Source organism: Petaurus breviceps, unplaced genomic scaffold (genome assembly GCF_028583685.1).
Source record: "Petaurus breviceps papuanus isolate PSGF00001 unplaced genomic scaffold, PetGlider_PUasm1.0 90700, whole genome shotgun sequence".
Taxonomy (NCBI): Eukaryota; Metazoa; Chordata; class Mammalia; order Diprotodontia; family Petauridae; genus Petaurus; species Petaurus breviceps.
The window spans coordinates 5772644-5786898 of NW_027187315.1; positions in this window are offsets into that span (position 1 = coordinate 5772644).

Below are 14255 nucleotides of genomic sequence, written 5' to 3' on the forward strand. Positions count from 1 at the left end.
TGGATTCCACTAGGTGATAACAGACTTTGAGACCCTGAAAGTATCAGGATTGTAAGTTGCCTTGTTCATGTATTTTCCCTGTATGTGTGGCTGATTACCATTGTACTTTAAGATTGTGAACAATCTTTGCATGAACTGAGTGTATTTGTGGGAGAGTTTATGGGGATAAATATTTTGTGATTATTGTTTTTACTATGCTATTCTAGTAAATGCTTTTCCTAAGAGCTAATTGTGACTTATTGGATAATTGTCAATGGGAAGCATACTGGTGCTTTCTTCCTTTCTGGGCTTTACCCCTGAATCTCTTCACTTTCTCTATATCATGCCACAGTATCCTCCTTACCCTGGAAGTTCATTCCACCTTTGGACTTCTCAAAATGGAAGCACACTCTGCCTCTGTGGTCCCTTCCTTTAGCTGGTTCTTCTTAGAATCTCCCTTTTAAGGAAAGAGCACAGGCCAACCAAGTCTTCATTCCTTACTGGGCTCCACTATGAACTCTCTGAATTTTCTCCACCATAGCCCTGGGCAGGTACCTTCTTCCTTTCCTCTCCATCTGTTTTCAGCTTCCTTTTATTTGCTGTCTTCCCCATTAGAATAAGTTTCTTGAGGGCCGGTACCGTGTTTTTGCTTGTATTTGCATTCTCAGCACTTATAATAGAGCCTGGCACTGATAAGTACTTGGTCACTAGACAATGGGGGAGGGGTGGTTATAAACTATAGTGGTAAGAATGTGGATCCACAGGTTATCGAGGTTGCAGCCACCTTCTGAGGACATAACTGTAAATTCAAATTTAAGTTGGGGGAGCAACAGGGGTGGGGTGCTACACAAATATCGATGGTTATCCATCAAATAGATTTTTGAAGAACTTTTACTTGACCCCAGAATCTTCTTGCTCCAAAGTTCTATTTCCAGTAGAAGCAGATTAGCTTATATTTACCACAAAAAGGAAATTCAGGCCCTAGATGTTTAAGATCATTTTACAATTTTAGATAAGATAGTAATATTTCACTTTTCCCTTGGGTCTAGTTTCTGAAGGCAAAGTGTAATTTAGTCATCTAGAAGAATTCAGAAAAACAAAGTAACATTGTTACATTTGTTCCAATGTGATCTGAGTGCTGAGAAAAGGGCTGAATTGCACTGGTAGAGTTTTTCATTTCAAAAATTGTATATGTGTGGGGCCAAGAAGGGTTGCAGTAAATGTCTCCAAACCAGTGTCGGGCATTTCTTATCAACCACATCTTGAGCATTCACTTTATACTGGTTAAAAAAAAAAGCCAGCTTATTTTACATTTCGGTTCATTTCTCCACTTCTTGAAGTAGATTTGATGGGAGAACAACGTTTGACTTTCAGTGATGGTGTGCCTAAATTTGCATATTTAATTCTGTATTGTGATAGGGTATTGCATTTAGGATAATGATATATCAAAAGCTAGTGATAAAGATTGTAAGAACAGGGTGTTAAGAGGTTGAATTAAAACCTGGCTGCTGCAGGGCCTTCAGACTAGTTCATTTTTCTTCCTGCCTTGAAAACCAATTAGTATCACTGGGAGAGAGCTAATCAGCTATGTTTCCCATTGATCTGAATGACTTAGTACAGATGTGTTTGGAAGTGAGATATATGGGAGTGGAATTTCATCCTATGGAAATATCTAGGAAACTTGCAAAAAAAGTCATATAAATAGAAGATCACCATTCATTTCTTATAATATAAGGGCGTCCCCAAAATCCTAGTACAGTTTTAAAGCTATTAAGGATCTTAAAGCTTAAAACTGCCCCAAGACATTTGGAACATTCTCCGTATTGTTGCTTTAGGTTTTTTTTTTCCTATGGTAACACGTCCTAATAAATGAAGTACACTTATTGTTTAGATGACCTTGTGCAGTTGGGTAGACAACTTGTAGATTTGGTCCCTACATCCATCCTGGGTAGACATTGCAGATGGACAACAAATTGGTCCCAGAATCAAACAGAAGGAAGAGAATGAGTTGAATTACTTTTTTGGTAATTATGAAATTCTTTCAATGACTGCAAGCTTCCCACTGATAGTCTTCTGCTGATAGTCTTCACTGTAAATCATGATCCACCTCAATCTCTAAAGAATCAAAGTTCATTGATTCAGAGGGTTATGGAGAAGCCCATGTTGCATGAGAATGAGCTGCAATTCATTACAAATGAGGGATTATGCAGGAAGAGCATAAAGGCTGTCATCAGAGAAATGTATAACTATGAAAAAAGAAAGATTGGCCAGAGAAATGGATATGGGAACAGGACATATAACTAATATAACCAATGGGCAAACCGTGTGCTCCATTGTTACCTATCAGAGTCAAGAGAGCTAAAGCAAGGCCCTCCATATGTTGGGTAGACCTGCTGTGACAAAATTTTAGGGGATATGGACAAGAATTATACTGAATAGTCAGGCAGAGCTACAATGAGATCTGCATCAATGGAGGGAGAAAGTACATTAAGACCACAGATCCACTGATCTATAAAAGAACCAATACCTTTTCTATACCTCTTCCTTTCAGAGTCCAACTATTGGGCTATGAGCCCCTTGAGAATTTTTTTTGGCCTTTCTTTGTATCTCCAGTGCTTTGTACAGTGCCTAGCACAAAATAAGCATTTAATAAATGCAAATCAATTTGACTTGGGATATCTGAGGGCCAGAAAATTATTTTTAAAAAAGGCCTTTTATTAGTCAAAATAGGCTGTATTAATTTATGGCATGGTTATCACTTAGGTATTTCCTCTAAGAGAAGAAAAAAGTGAACTTTCGAACAGTCATAGAAATAGAGCTAGAAGGAATATTAGAGATCCAATTCCCTTGTCTTACAAATAAGGTAACTGAAGCTTACAATAATGAAACTTCTTGTCGAAGGCCAAATAACCATTTAAGGGCCCCATTGTGGAAGACTTAAAAAAACCCAAACCTCTCCTCTAAGAAATAATTACATTTCCCATTCTACTAAGTAGCAGGGGCTCTTTGCTTCCTTCCCAGTGATGTTTTCCTCCCCCTGCCTCCCATTGTCCATGCAGAAACTTTTCCCTGTGAGACAGTGATCTGCAGGTAGAACCCATCACAGAAAAGCATGTATGTCAATATACTCAAACCAAGTTTCCCATACTGCTGGGTGAGGTCATTAAACACAATAGATGTACCCATCAATACTCCCCACTTGTACTAATCATGGAACAGAATTTAATTTTATTTTCCAGGGAAAACAATATGCAACCTGCATAATTAGAAACTACTCTATTCTGAATTATGCAAATAGCTCTTTAGTAAGAAGTAAAAAGTAAGCTGGGGGTGGGGAGAAGTCCTTGTAAGCATCATTTTTACTTAAAACAAGTTTATATCATTGCATTTACCACAATAAACATATCATAGAAAATTAGGAGGATTTATAATTAGATAGCTACCATAATTTGGAGGGGAAGAAAATTATCTTATCAATTCAATAAACAGGAGAAATTATAGGAGACGAAATAGATATATTGGATTATTTGAAAAATAAAGAGAAATGCATCCAGAATAAAAATGAAAAGAACCAATTGGAAAAAATATATTTCTGATAAAAATCTGATGTATAAAGCCTGTAAGAGACTGTAAGTCTGTAAGAGTCACAGATTTCTAAGGGGAAAAATGATTCCCCACTTGATAATTGGTCAACAATTTCAATAGACAGTTCTCAAAAGAAGAAATACAAATGATCACTATCTCAAAAAAATGTTCAAGCTTTCTAATAATTGGAGAAATACAAATCAAAACCACCTTACATCCGTAACATTGGCAGAAATGATTAAAAACAATAAAAGCCAGGAATTGTGTAAATGGAGAAAAGGCACACTACTACAATGCTGATGAATTGGTACAATCTTTTGGGAAACCAATATGGAATCATGCAATATTTATTACAAAGCTGCACTCTTTGTTTTAGTGACTCAGCTATTAGAACTATCTTCCTAAGTGTGTATCCAATAGGAAAGAAAGACTTATTAGTACAAATATCTTCCTGAACTGGGAAAAATGTGGAGAATGGTGTTCTGTAGCGCTGGAACACACCCTTTCATAAGTAGGGTGCTCAGAATAGCTGCCCCATGTTCAAGTATTCAATAGGTCCACATCCCACAGAGTACAATGTGGGAAACTATATGGTACAGTGGAATGTCAGATTTGCAGTCAGAAGACCTGGGTTGAAATCTCAGTTTTATGATTAACTGCTTTTGTGAACTTTTTAGGCCTCAGGTTCCTCATCTTAAATTATGGGTTTGGACTAAATGACTTTCTACCTCTAAATCTATGTTTCCTCTGACCTAATTAAAACCATAGGGTTTTAAATAGATAAAGGACTTATGGTGTTTACTTTTTTCCATAGTTAACAAGAGTACACAATGAAGTCAAGGCAAAAAAATATTTAATAAAATAAGAAAAGTCACAATAGAATATTTTCCTCCTAAACCTTGGGTACATTCCCCCAGAAAAGTAGACATTATTGGTGGGGAGACTGGGTGCACATAGGGGTATGAAAAGCACACATGTAGAAATCTCACATGGTCAGGATACACATGTGAAGAGGTGCTATCCCTCTATTGATTATATTTGGTCATAAACTCTTCCATTATTCATAGATCTAACAGATAAATATTTCCATGCTCCACTAATTTACATATTTCACCTTTTATATCTGAATCACATATCAATTTTAACTTGATTTTGGTATATGGTGTGAGATATTGGTGTATTCCTAGTTTCTACCAAACTGGTTTCTAGTTTTCCCAGCATATTTGGTCAGTTGGTAAGACCTTACCCCCAAAGTTTGGATCTTTGCATTTATTAAACACTAGATTAATTTAGTTATTTAGGACTGTGTATTGTGTACCTAATCTATCCCATGGACCCACTCCTCTATTTCTAGCCAGTACCTCATTGTTTTAATGATCACTGCTTTATAATGTAGTTGGAGATCTGGTACAGCTAAGCTACTCTTCACATTTCTCATTGACTCCTTTGATATTTTGCTAGGGTGGGGAACCTGTGACAGGTTTCACTCTGTTGCTCTTCCAGATGAATTTTATTACTACATATTTTTTTATGGCTCTATAAAAGAATTCTTTGGTAGTTTTATTGGCATGGCACTGAATAAGTAAATTAACTTAGATAGAATTGTTATTTTTATTATATTGGCTTGGTCTACCCATGAGCAATTATATTTCTCCAATTATTTAGATTTGTTTTTATTTGTGTGGAAAGTGTTTTGTAAATGTGGTCATATAATCCTGGTTTGTCTTGGCAGGTAGATTCTCAGGTATTTTATACTATCTGCAGTTATTTTAAATGGAATTTCTCTTTTTTGTCTCTTGATGCAGGATTTTGTTGGTAGGATATAGAAAATTTATGTGTCTATTTTATATACTGCAACTTTGCTAAAGTTGATCATTGTTTCAACTAGGTTTTAGTTGATTCTGTAGAGTTTTCTAAGTATATCAACATATCCTCTGCAAAGAATGATAGTTTTTTTTCCTCATTGCCTGTTTTTATTCCTTCAATTTCTTTTTCTGGTCTAAATGCTATAGCTAGCAATTCTAGTAGAATATCAAATATTAGAAATGATAATGGGCATACTTGTTACACTCCTGATCTTATCTGTAATGGGGATAAATTCTAAATTTTAAAGTATTATATAAATGGGAGCTGTTATTATGCCAAGTGGTCTGAGTCTAGTGAGGCAAGAAGACAGAGGCAACATTTAGGTGAAACTCCTTTGTGGTATAGCAATGTGGCTTTAGGGATCTACTGTTCCTGTGTGACTTTACTATGTGACTTTATGTTTTCCTGGGTTGTATGTATCCTTAGGGAAAGTTTGTATACTGAACCGTATCATGAAATACCCAAAAACATCAGAATGGAAAACACAAAAAGATTTGGTAGTAACAAATGTGTGTCAGTTGTGTTCTTGACATCTTCTGAACCAGAATCTGGTCTCCCTGGAAAACTTATGTTAAAGGTTGCAGCACCCTTTCACATTGGAAATGCTTGAGAGGCTGTATGATTTTGCAATTAATACACGGGGTGAATAGTTGGGTTAGGTGGCCAATTTTATCCATTTCATCTCTTGGATTCAGTGTTTCAAGAACTGGATCATTAAGTTCATCAACTTGTGGTTAGTTAATAGGTCTGGAACTGATCAATAACATCTCTTGACAAGTAAATCTTGAAGAGTCATTTATTCATTCATTGATTCATCTAGAGTTGTTGTCACTTGATATAACAGAAGTGTTGATCCATTAAATGTTAGACTTTACCAGCTTATTTTTTTTCTGTCTGTTTCAAATGGATTAAGTAGACCATCAGGTTAGCCTGACAAAGTTTTGGCCTCCCTATCAGTTGGTGATGGCCCTCTGGGATCCAACCTGTAACAATTGAGTTTGAGGCTTTATTGTGAATCAGTAACTTCAGTGCATTTAGTTATTACAGGATTTTTGATTGATTGGTTGATTCATATGTAGATGGTCAGGCTTGATTTAGGTGACCCTGGGTAGCTCATATCTGAAACTGGAACAAAATGAGACACTCATAGACTGTCTACCAGTTTGTTAAAGAAAGTTTATTTAGCCATCATAAAGGAAAGATTTTCAGATCAGGGAAAGAATATTTAAAAATTTTTAATCATATTAATTTTTCCCCATGTTACATGTAAAAACAATTTTTAACATTTGTTTTTAAAATTTTGAGTTGAAATTTTTCTCCCTTCCTCCCTCCCAACCCTGTCTCATTGAGAAGGCAAGCAATTCAATACAGGTCATACATGTGAAGTCATGCAAAACATTTCCATAACAGTCATGTTGTGAAAGAAAACATAGACCAAAAAAACCCCTCAAGAAAAATAAAGAAAGCGAATAAAGTATGCTTCAATCGATATTCAGATACCACCACATCTTTTTTGGGGGATGGATAGCATTTTTCATTATAAGTCCTTCAGACTTGTCTTGTATCATTGTATTGCTGAGAATAGTTGTCATTCAAAACTGATCATCCTCCAATACTGCTGTTACTTCACACATAGTACATTTCATTTTTATCAGCTCATATAAGTTTTTCCAGGTTTTACTATTGATAGCTGTATTTCCATCCATCCTATCCCCTCCTCCGTTTATTCTATTCTCTCTCTCCTTTCACCCTATCCCTCCTCAGAAGTGTTTTGCTTCTGACAACTCCCTCCCCCAATCTGCCCTCCCTTCTATCACCCCCATCTTCTCTTATCCCCTTCCCCTCCTACTTTCCTGAAGGGTAAGGCAGATTTCTGTAAACAATTGAGTGTGTATGTCATTCCCTGTTTGAGACAATTCTGATAAGAGTAAGGTTCACTCATTTGCACTCATATCCCCCTTCATCCCACCCACTGTAAAAGCTTTATCTTGACTCTTTTATGTGATAATTTACCCCCATTCTACCTCTCCCTTTCTCTTTCTCCTAGTACATTCCTCTCTCACCCCTTAATTTTATTTTTAAGATATCATCCCTTCATACTCGACTTATACGTGTGCCTACTGTCCATATTTACTCCTTCTGATTACCCTTATAATGAGAAAGGTCTTATGAGTTACAAGTATCATCTTCCCATGTAGGAATGTAAACAGTTTAACCTTATTAAGTCCCTCAAAATTTCCCTTTCCTGTTTACCTTTCTATACGTCTCTCAAGTCATATTTAAAAGCCAGAATTTCTATTCAGCTCTGGTCTTTTCATAAAGAATGCTTGTGAATAGAGCACTGGCCCTGGAGTCAGGAGGACCTGAGTTCAAATACGGCCTCAGACACTTGACACACTAGCTGTGTGACTTTGGGCAAGTCACTTAACCCCAATTCACTTAACCTCCAAAAAGGAAAAAAAAAAAAGAATGCTTGAAAGTCCTCTATTTCATTGAATATACATTTTTCCCCCAGAAGGATTATTCTCAGTTTTGCTGGGTAGGTGATTCTTGTTTGTAATCCTAGCTCCTTTGCCCTTCAGAATATCATATTAAAAGCCTTCAGATCCTTTATTGTAGAAGATGCTAAATCTTGTGTTATCCTCACTGTGGATCCATGATATTTGAATTGTTTCTTTCTGGCTGCTTGCAATATTTTCTTCTTGACTTGGGATTTCTGGAATTTGGCTATAATATTCCTGGGAGTCTTCATTTTGGGATCTCTTTCAGGAGGTGATTGGTGAATTCTTTCAATTTCTATTTTACCCTCTAATTCTAGAATATCAGGGCAGTTTTCTTTGATAATTTCCTGAGGGATGATGTCTAGTCTCTGTGTCTCTCTCTGTCTCTGTGTGTGTGTGTGTGTCTCTCTCTCTGATGATGATGGCTTTCATGTAGTCCAGTGATTTTAAAATTATCTCTTCTGCATCTATTTCCCAAGTTTGTTGTTTTTCCATTGAGATACTTCACAATGTCTTCTACTTTTTAATTCCTTTGGTTTAGTTTTATTATTTCTTGATTTCTCATAGAGTCATTAGCTTCCATTTTCTCCATTCTAATTTTTAAGGGATTATTTTTTCAGCAAACTTTTGGACTTCCTTTTCCATTTGAACAATTCTGCTTTTTAAGGCACTCTTCTCCTCATTGGAGTTTTGCACCTCTTTTACCATTTGGCCTAGTCTGTTTTTTAAGATGTTATTTTCTTCAGTATATTTTTGTTTCTCTTTTACCAAGCTATTGAGTCATTTTTCACGATTTTCTTCCATCCCTCATTTTTCTTCCCATTTTTTCCTACATCTCTTACTTGACTTTCAAAATTCTTTTTGAACTCTTTAATAGCCTGAGACCAATTTATATTCTTCTTGGAGGCTTTGGATGTAGGAGTTTTGATTTTGTTATTTATTTCTGAGTGTGTGTTTTTATCTTCCCTATTATCATAATAACTTTCTGTGGTCAGAATTTTTTTCCATTGTTTGCTCATTTCCCCAACCTATTACTCAACTTTTAAATCTTTGTTAAGGCAGGGCTCTGTTTCCAGGGTGAAGGGCATACTATCCCAAGCTTCAGAGGTTTTGTGCAGCTGTTTCCAGAGATACTTTTAGGGACCTATAAGTTTTCAGTTCTTCAAAAGTGGCATGATCTAAGGAGAGGCTAAAACAATTTTCAACATTCATTTTTTAAAATATTGAGTTCCAAGTTCTCTCTCCTCCTTCCACCCTTCTACCCTTCCCTGGGATGGTAAGCAATCTGATATACCTATGTAATGATATAGAACATATTTCTATTTTAGTCACTTTGTGGAAGAAAACTTGAATCAAAAAAAGTAATAAAGTAAAAAAGAGTATACTTCAGTCTGCATTTAGACTCCATAACTTCTTTCTCTGAGGTAGATAGTAGGTTTCATCATGAGTCCTTTGGAATTTTCTTGGATCATTATATTATTGAGAAGAACCAAGTCATTCACAGTTGCTTATAGCACAATATTGCTGTTACTGTGTACAATGTTCTCCTGGCTCTGCTCACTTTAGTCTGCATCAGTTCATGTAAGTCTTTCCAGATTTTTGGAAATCGTTTTGCTTATCATTTCTTATAACAAGCATATATATATATATATATATATATATATATATATATATACACACACACATATATACAAGCATATACCACTATTTGCATAGCCATTCCTCAGTTGATAGGCATCCCCTCAATTTCTAATTCTTAGCCACCACAAAAAGAGCTGCTATAAATATTTTTGTAAAAATAGGTTCTTTTCCCCTTTTAAAAAATCTCTTTGGGACATAGACCTAGTAGAGGTATTGCTAGATCAAAGGGTATGCACAATTTTATAGCCTTTGGGCATAGTTCCAAATGTCTCTCCAGAATGGTTGCATCAGTTCACAACTCCACCAACAATACATTAGTTTCCTAATTTTCACACATCCCCTCCAACATTTATCATTTTTCTTTTCTGTCATGTTAGTCAATTTGATAGGTATGAGGTAGTACCTTAGAGTTGTTTTGTGTTTCTCTAGGTAATAGTGACTTAAAGCAATTTTTCAAATGGCTATAGATAGCTTTGATTTTTTTTTGTCTGAAAACCATCTATTCATATCCTTTGACCATTTATCAAATGGGGAATGACTTGTATTCTTAAAAATTTAACTCAGTTCTTTATATAGTTTAGAAATGAGGTCTTCAGATCAGGGAAGGAATCTTCAATAATGATACAGAACTGATATAGTTGGTTGTAGTCACCCTACTTCTATGTTGCTCATGATGACATATCTATCAGAAACCTGGGGGAAGGGCCTGATATTCTTTGAGCCCAGGCTGTTTCCTCCCTCTCAGGAATCTATGTAGATAACCTAAGCCTGTAGGTTCCTGAGTCAATTAAATCTCAAAGGTAGTCTCAATTCCTTTTAAGAAAAAACCTCTCTTACCTGGAACAGTCCTTGAGGAGATTGTTTCTACGACACTCCACTGCTTTGTAGTAAGATCCTGAAGGTTTTCTAGAACTATTTCCACAACTTAAAGGACTCTAAGAATGTTACTGGACAATATGGACCCTAGGGAATATAGCCTAGTACCACTATCTCCTCAGATTCCATGACCCCTTCCTAGAATCCTCCTATTAGAGGAGCAGATATCAAATCTTTGCCCCTTTAGAAACTTCTGCTGAAGTATTTCCCTTCCTTATTCTACAGGGGCTTGGTAGTTTTACCCCTCCCCATCACCAGGATGTGGTTACTTGGTCCTCTAAGCCCTTCTTGGAAAGCAGTTGTCCAGTGATCCCAGGGCAGAGATTGTACTGGCCGCAATGTTGAGGGGGTCCTCAACATAATCAGTTCCAGATTATAGTAAGCTAAAGATTGCATTGGACTTGCCTTTGCTCTCTTATGCTTGTACCTCAGCAATGCTATGGCCATAACCACTGCCCTTATATGATGAGTACTGTTGTGACCTGAGTATTGTCCCCATGCTAGGTCTTAAAATGCCCTCTTTGCCAGGGTTGAATGCTGCCACTGCTCTCCAGAGCCCGGGTTGTAGCTCTGATACTGTTTGGGTCTGAACTACCTCCCCTCCCATGTATTGTTTTAATGATGCTCCACCCCAGTGCCATGTAAGGCATTGTAGCCAGGTAAAGGGCTGTCTTATCCACTGCTAATGGTACAGGACAGACCATTACAACCCCTGTATGGTATGCCATGTTAACAAGGTCAGGCAAATGCTGGAAGGAATATGAAAAAATTGAGACATGAATGTACTATTGGTGGAGTTGTAAACTGGACCAATCATTCTGGAAAACAATTTGGAACTATGCCCAAAGGGTTATAAAACCACACATACCCTATGACCCAGTACTACCACTACTAGGTGTGTGTCCCAAAGAGATCAAAGAAAAAGGAAAAGGACCTATATGTTAGACAATATATGTAGCAGTTCCTTTTTAGTGTCAAAGAATTAGAAATATAAGAGATGCCCATCAATTGGTGAATGACTGAACAAATTGTGGTATATGATTGTGGATGGAATACTATTGTACTAAAAGAAATGATGAGCAGGATGGTTTCAGAAAACTCTGGGAAGACTTCTGTGCAAAGTGAAGCGAGCAGAACTAGGCAAACATTGCACATAGTATTGACAATATTGTAATGATGATCAGCTATGAAAGATTTAGCTACTCTAACCAATACAATGATCCAAGATAATTCTGAAGGAATCATAATGAAAAATGCTATCCACTTCTACAGAGAAAACTGATAAAACTTTGAGTACAGATTTAAGTACAACATTTTTACTTTTTTTTTGCAACATACCTAATATAGACATATATTTTACATGATTTCAAATATATAGTTGATATATTGCTTGCCTTCTCAATGGATAGGGGATGGACTGGAGGGAGAGAGAATGCAAAACTCAAATTTAAAAAAAATTAAAAAATAATAATTTTATTAACCGAAAAAAAAAACCTAACAGGGTCAGGAATGGTCATACAGGATGGCTCAGACAAAGTCAAGAATTTAACTGAGAGAGTTTGGGTCTTCTTCCTATCAGTGGTCATCCTCTCTGATGTATAGAATTCTTTCCGCTGCTAGTTAGTATTAATTGTGGTACCTAGGAACTCTTGATGTCTTGAATTCTCAAGACTGTAACCAAGGCTAGCAATTCCAACCTTAGGATCACTCATCTATGCTTAGGAAAGGAGACACAAAGCAAAAGAGATGACAAGAGCCTCCTTATTCTTTCTTATAGATCAGCATTCCATGGTGTATAGATCATCCAGTTCATTTAGATATAATACTTTCCAGTACCTTTCTTTATTTACTCTCTTGGTTGTCAATCCCCTTTTAAATTTTTCTTGGTAATGTTTTTCCTCTTTTTATTACTCATTTTTTTTTGTTCATCATCTCAACAAGTCTTTTTGTACATATTTCCTTTGATTTTAAAAATTTATACTTTTGTGCTTTTCTGGGGATTATTAATTTGTTACTTTTGTAGTTGCTTCAGCTGAATGCTCATTTCATTAGTCTTCTCTTTTTCTTATTCATTAGTTTAAGTGTTGAGAAATATGTTTTCCTTTAAAAGTTGCTTTAGCAGTTTCGCCTCAGATTTCGGCATGTTGCTTTATGTTTTATTTTCTTCAATATAGTTATTGAGGCAGTTAGTTGGCACAGTGGATAGTGTCAAACCTGGAGTTAGGAAGACTTGAGTTCAAATCAGGTGTCAGATACTCACCTGCTGTGTGATGCTAGGCAAGTCACTTGACCACTGTCTGCCTCTTGAATCCTCATCTGTAAGATGGGGATAATAATAGTACCTACCTCCCAGGGCTGTGGTAAGGATAACATTTTTTAACTGCTTTGGAAACATTAGAGTGCTATGTAAGTGCTATTATTATTTATTGATCCCATGATTAATATTCTTTGATTAGTTATTAAGGATAATATTATATAGTATCTTCAGAGGTCTGTTTCTTTTTTTCACATTTCCCTTACTGGATATGATTTTTATTGTATATAATGTGGCTTGGTAGAAAACTAGTGTAGGCAATTTTAGAGCTAGTGCAATGTTTAAAAATGCAATAAACACTTGTGGACCATAAAATTCAATTTAAAAATTAAAAATTAAAAAAATTCTTAGGAATTAAAAGAACCTAGTTAAAAGGATACAAAGAATGCTACAATGCTATTCCTCTCAGAAGCGACTAATTAAAGAATTTAGGGAGGCAGCTGGAGCTCTCTGCACCCCCATTCCAGGGTAAGCTTTTTATACTTCAGGTAATAAGTGCATAGCCCCCTGAACTCAATGGGGCTAAGCAAAGAAAGGAAAGAGCTCCCAGAGGCTAAGCTGCAATAGTGGTGGGAGTGTGAGCACACACTTCTGCTGTCAACAGGGTGTGCACATATTTCTTGCACTTTTGTTGTTGTTGTTCAGTCATGTCTAACTCTTCATGACCACACTGTCCATGGGGTTTTCTTGGCAAAGATGCTGGAGTGGTTTGCTACTTCCTGCTCCAACAGATTAAGGTAAACAGAAGTTAAGTGACTTACCAAAGGTCACACAACTAGTAAGTGTCTGAGGCTGGATTTGAACTCATATCTTTCTGGCTGTAATACCAGTGCTCTATCCACTAAGCCACCTAGCTGCCTCCTAGGCAAACAGAGGTTAAGTGACTTTCCCAAAGTCACACAGCAAGTGTCTGAGGCCTGATTTGAACCAAGATCTCCCTGACCCAGCACTCTATTTACTGAGCCATATAGCTGCCCATTTTTTGCACAGACATTCTCAAAAAATAATGAGTAGAACTGGGAAGATGAGAACAGTCTGCATTACCTTGGAGAATTTGCATAGTTCTTTTTAATAACCGTGAACTTCTCCCCGGAACAAGACCATTGCTACATTTCTGGGAAGACCAGACCCAAACATAAGAGTAGGGAGAATGCTAAGTTAATTGAGCCTGGCAAGACATTTTTACAAAAAGCACCCTCAGAATATTCTATTTTTCTTGTTAATCTGTTCAGTCTCAGCAAGAGAAAGTTTAAATCAATCCTTGCCATTTCTCCTGGGTATGTCTTTCATTTGACACAGTGTAAGTCACCTTCCTTCTTGCCTCAGGCAACTCTCTAGGTCTTGGAATGGTCTTCAGCAGGGGAGGTTTCTACACTGGGAACTTTTTTCATTGACAGAATGACAGATCTTTCTGTGTTAAGCTAGTGAATAAAAAACTGTATTTGAAAAGAACAAAGACATTAAAAAGAAGAGAAAAGACTAGGGAAGTGAAG